The following is a 6,000-nucleotide window of genomic DNA, read 5'->3' as shown; positions in this document are numbered from 1 at the left end:
AAATCCTGTCATATACGATGGAGACACAATACCGTTAGACAACTACTCTCTAGTGGTGTTATCACAATTGAATACGTAAATTCAAGAGATAACGTGTCGGATCCACTTACAAAAGACCTATCTAGAGAGGCAGTTGCAAGATCATCAAAGGGAATGGGGTTAAAGGCCTAGGACAAGTCATCATGGCGGTAACTCGACCTAGCAGACTGGAGATCCCAAGAGCTAGGTACAAAGAGATCAAACAAAGTTATGAATGACGGTTCAACATTGTCAAAAAACTCAACCCATTCTCGTGATGAAGACAATATTCAAAAAATGAGGTAAAGCATTAAGGCTTTTTGATGAGTTAATAAAGCTTAAAGCTTTTTAATGATTTGCTAAGTCTGGCAAGATATGACCAGATAGTGTGTCTTTAGGATTACACGTTTAGGAATCACCTATGTGAGTGTGAAGTGTAAGCCGCTTCAAGGGGAATGAAAGTAAAGGCCCATTCTCTAAGCATTCATGAAACCAGGCGGTGTTCATGGCTGAAACGAACACAACCGTGAGAACCATAGATGGTTAAGGATTGATTGTGTGACTTATGTTGTCTAGGTATACAATAAAGCTCGACGGTTCAAAGATATCAAATCTACCGATTGACTGAGTATATCCGATATAGTTCACTACGGAAAGTTCAAAGGGAAACCTACTTATCCAGATGCAATTAATTCTTGCATGTAAAACGCACACACACGTCTGTGCATTCCTTTAAGTTTATAGCCATTCCCCATTCATGTGGGGGATTGTTGGATTTTGTTATTAATAACAAAAGATGTGTGAATGGAAAATGGTGGGAAAAGAAATGGAGGAAAGTGAAAATTTGAATTAGTTCACTTTACTAATGCATTTTGTCCCTCATTTGGTAGAAGGAAAGAAAATCTTTGTGTATATATAGAGAAGCTCATCTTGTAGCTCTTAAAGAGTTAAGAAGAAGGCAAGCCTCGCGCCGCCACCGTCGTCGCTCGCTCGGCTCGGCTTCGGCTTCGGCTTCAGCTTCGGATTTGATTAATCTTTTTGGATAAAATTCTTTTCAAATATTTAATTAATTAATTACGAAAACTCAATCCGGAATAATCCATGACCCGCGACCTGGTCCGGCCGGTTTGTTTTCTTTCCCGGATTATTTTAAATTCATTTATTTTTCCCGCAATATTTTTCCACCTGTTCCAACAGCTGTGGTTGTTCTGAAAGGTTGCAAACCTTTTTAGAAACAGTGCCAAATGGGCTATAAATATTCCTTCAATACTGGAATTTTTACTTACAAAATTTTTGGATCTTCTTCCTCTTCTTCTGCACATAAAAATTCCAGTGTGTTTTACAACCTTCGAGTGGTTCATTGTTCATCGGCATTTTTGGTACCAACACTCCGGTGAGTTAAATCGTTCTATCATGGGAGGATATATTTCAGAACCTCGGGTACTTGAGGGGAATAATTTCCTTATGGACACACTGTGTATTCAGTGGGCTCGATTTATTCCTATGTTATTTTTCCAGAATTTATTTCGTTAAACTAGTTCTACTTATTTTACTGTTTCTGATTTTATTTCAGAAAGTTTAACGTTTTATTGGTTTTACAGCAATACATATTGGATAATATATTCGTAACTGGTGCCACCTATTTGTTGACTCATATCGTACTTGTCTTTTACTTTCACGTGTCAACTCGCCGAGCATCCACCTATCGTTTATCAATTTTACTTCCACAATCATCTTGTTGATGTCAACTTGCTGAAAGGGAGTCTTGGAGATACATCAGCTATTAATGCTTGCATTAGGTTAGACTATTTACATCACACACTTTGGGATGCGGCCCTCCCCCAAATCCCGCATTAATACAAAATACTTTGTGCACCGAACTGTCTGACGTCAACTTGCTGTGCCATATAGTTATGGCATGAACGGCTGCTGACCTGAATATTATTTATTTAGAACAAAATCCATATAGGTTGTGCTCAACTCTAAATTTAATCAAGATGTTACTTCAATCGTGAGCATCGGAAACTACGTCCTTTTTAACGTTGGGAAACTCCAAGAATTGTTGAAACCCAAGTTTTTTAAACTTTAAAAACTGCAATTAGTATGACCAGAAATATACCTGTTCTTACCAATTTGACCTTAAAACAACTTTTGAATTCACCTACATTGAAGAACAATGGGAGAGATCATGCTTCTCTAAAAGAAATTGACATCTAAGAGCACTTCTAACCACTTTAAACCTGGAAGTTCTCTAAGAGTACTTTCAATAATCCTCATGGAATTGTACTGCATGTATGCTCCATTCTTTCGGAAGTATTTTGCTACTATCTTCTCCACTGCTATATATTGTCTCTTTTCGTCTTCTTGAGCCGAGGGCCTATTGGAAAAAACCTCTCTACCCCCTCGGGGTAGAGGTAAGGTCTGCGTACACACTATCCTCCCGAAACCCCACTTGTTAGATTTTACCGGATCATTATTGTTGTCGTCGTCGTCTTCTCCACTGCTAATTAATATGGCTTCAAATCTAGTATATTTGTATAGGCTCTAAAAATGAATGAAAGTTAATATCCTTGATTCGTCACGCTAAATTGACAATTCAATGAGTAATTTGATGTAGAATTATTTATCCAAATTCAGACTGAAATAGACTGGAAAATATAGTTCTACTTACTCTGACACAACCAACATTTAGCTGAAAGTGAAAACTTAAGAGGAAGAGCAAAAAGGACTAAAAACCTCGAATTTGCCAAGTTGCTCAGAACATGCATAACATACTCAATACTTCAATTGAATACCTCACTACTATAAAAATAACCAAATTACTTATAGAACATGCATAACATATTCACGGAATTCAACCCCCACCCCCCAAAAAAAATAATTAATTCAAATGCATAAACAAGGATGACCCATAGAAATTCTGCGTAATAAATTTATATGATTAGCAGAATCCAGCAAAACTTGGAAAGAAAAAAAGGCATGTTTATATATTCTTTCATAAATTAAAAAATCCAAGAAAATTCTTGTAGCAATGCGTACTTTGGAATAAGCAATTGGTGTTTAAAATGATAGGAATCCAATTGGATTCCAGTTACGAACGGCAATTAAGCTCACCTAAAGAGCAAGGTTTTGGGAATTGCTCTTGAACAGTGTGCTCGATGGGAACCCAATAATGGTTCTGCATATTGGTAAGATGAAAAAGAGAGAAGAAGAAGAAGAAAAACTGATTTCTTACTCAAACATTACATGAGAATAATCCCCAGATTTTGGAATACTTCCACCTATATAGAAGAGCGGGAAAGTTAGTTGTAAACTTTAGGAGCTCTTTCTTCAGCTAACTAACACGTGCGACTCACGTGACTAACTAACAATTGCTTAACAACCACTAACTAATTTTTGAATAGGATCGTATCAACTACCCCCCCTCTACAGATAATCCTTGTCCTCAAGGATCCAGTAAAGGAAACCTCTGCTTCATTTCATAGTAGTCCTCCCAAGTGCTGTCTTCAGGAGCAGCATTAAGCCATTTGACCAGGATCTGAGAAACTGCACGCCCTTGTTTCTGAATCATGCGCTTGTCCAATATAGCTTCAGGTTCCAGTAGAAGATGGCCTTCATTTGAGTGTACCACTGGCAAGGTGACTGCAGCTGAGTGAGAACCGATCTTCCTCTTCAATTGGGAAATGTGAAAAGTGGGATGAATCTTTGTACCCACAGGCAGGTCCAAAGTGTAAGCAATTGTTCCTACTTTAGCAATGATTTGGAAGGGACCAAAAAACTTAGGTGAGAGTTTCTGATACCCATGAGATTTGAGAGAGAGTTGTCTATAGGGTTGTAGCTTGACATAAACCCAATCACCTACTGTATATGCCCTGTCAGTTCTTCCTTTATCAGCTTAATTCTTCATCCTGTTCTGAGCTTTTTCCAAATGGGATTTCAGCAATCTGAGGTAGCTTCTCTAGCTTGCAAACTTCGATCAACCAAGTCTAATTGAGAGTCAAATTGCATATAAGGAAGCAAGGGGGGAGGCTTCTGTCCATAGACTGCTTCATAAGGGGTCATGTTGGTGCTGGAATGATAGGCTGTGTTGTACCACCATTCAGCTAGTGGTAGCCATTGTGGCCATGTTCTTGGTTTCTCAAATGTCATGCACCTAAGATAAGTCTCTACACATCTATTAACCACCTCTGTCTGACCATCAGTTTGAGGGTGATAGGCTGTGGAGGTGAGGAGAGAAACCTGCTGCAGCTTGAATAGCTCTTTCCAGAACTTGCTGGTGAACACTGGATCTCTATCAGACACAATAGACTTAGGCATCCCATGGAGCCTAAACACCTGATCCATGAACACTTGAGCCACCTCTAAAGCAGTATAAGGATGTTTGAGAGCAATGAAATGAGCAGCTTTGCTTAGTCTATCTACCACCACAAAGATTACTTCCTTTCCAGCCACCTTAGGGAGACCTTCAATAAAATCCATGGATATATCCTGCCAAACCCTTTCTGGTATAGGCAAAGGCTGTAGTAGTCCTGGATAAGCCACATTTTCAGTTTTGCATTTCTGACACACATTACAACTCCTTATATGGTTGTAAACATCCTGCTTCATTTTCTTCCAATAAAAATCTTGTTTAAGTCTCTTTAGTGTGGCTGTAATGCCAGAGTGACCCCCTATAGGGCTATCATGGTAGTAAGATAAGAGCTGAGTTCTGAGTGCTTGATCAGCACCAATCACTAATTTATTCTTCCTGCTTAGAATCCCATTGTGAAACCTATAGTAAGGTTTAGTGTTTTGGCCCTCTTGTATGGATTTGACCAGCTGTTGAAGTGTGGGATCCTGGGTCCATGAAGCCTTCACTAACTCCAAAATGTCTGAACTAACATTGGAAATGCTGTACAGCTGAATATCCTCTTCCCTTCTAGATAAGGCATCAGCAACCACATTCTCTTTTCCTTTCTTGTAGTCAATAGAGTAGTCATAGCCAAGCAACTTGACTAGCCATTTCTGCTGGCTAGGGGTAGTGATTCTCTGCTCCAATAAGTATTTAAGGCTGTGATGATCAGTCTTGATGGTGAATGGTCTCCCCAGCAAATAGGGTCTCCATTTTTGTACAGCTGATACTAAAGCCAGCAATTCCCTTTCATATACTGATAGTGCCCTGTTCTTGGTTGACAGACCTTTACTAAAGAAAGCAATAGGTCCATTGTCTTGAGCTAGAACAGCTCCAATCCCTCCACCAGAAGCATCAGTCTCAATTGTGAATGTTTTTGAAAAATCAGGAAGAGCTAGAACAGGTGCTGAAGTAATGGCCCTCTTTAATTCATCAAAAGCAGTAGTAGCTTCAGCATTCCATTGGAAATTACCCTTCTTGAGCAAATTAGTTAGAGTCCTTGCAATTACACCATACCCCTTGATAAATCTCCTGTAATAACCAGTCAATCCTAAGAATCCTCTTAGACCCTTGACAGAAGAAGGTAGAGGCCAATCTAGCACCCCTTTAATCTTCTAATTATCCATAGACACTCCATGCTCAGAAATAATGTGGCCTAAGTAGTCAATTTGAGTGACTCCAAAAGCACAGTTGCTCTGCTTGATGAACAAGGTATGGAACCTTAATACCTTGAAAGTTTCCTCCAAATGTACTAAGTGATCAGTCCAACTTTGACTGTATATAAGTATATCATCAAAGAAGACTAGGATAAACTTCCTAAGGAATTTGTGAAAAATCTGATTCATCAAGCTTTGAAAAGTAGAAGGAGCATTAGTTAAACCAAAAGGCATAACTAGGAATTCATAGTGGCCATGGTGAGTCCTAAAGGCAGTTTTAGGTATGTCTGGTTCAAACATCCTAATTTGGTGGTAGCCAGCTCTGAGGTCTAACTTAGAGAAGTATTTAGCACCATGCAGTTCATCCAACAGCTCTTCAATTACAGGTATAAGGAATTTGTCCTTGACAGTGTGACTGTTTAACTCCCTATAATC

This window comes from Nicotiana attenuata, unplaced genomic scaffold (assembly GCF_001879085.1).
Source record: "Nicotiana attenuata strain UT unplaced genomic scaffold, NIATTr2, whole genome shotgun sequence".
NCBI lineage: Eukaryota > Viridiplantae > Streptophyta > Magnoliopsida > Solanales > Solanaceae > Nicotiana > Nicotiana attenuata.
Note: the sequence above shows the minus strand (reverse complement) of the source record.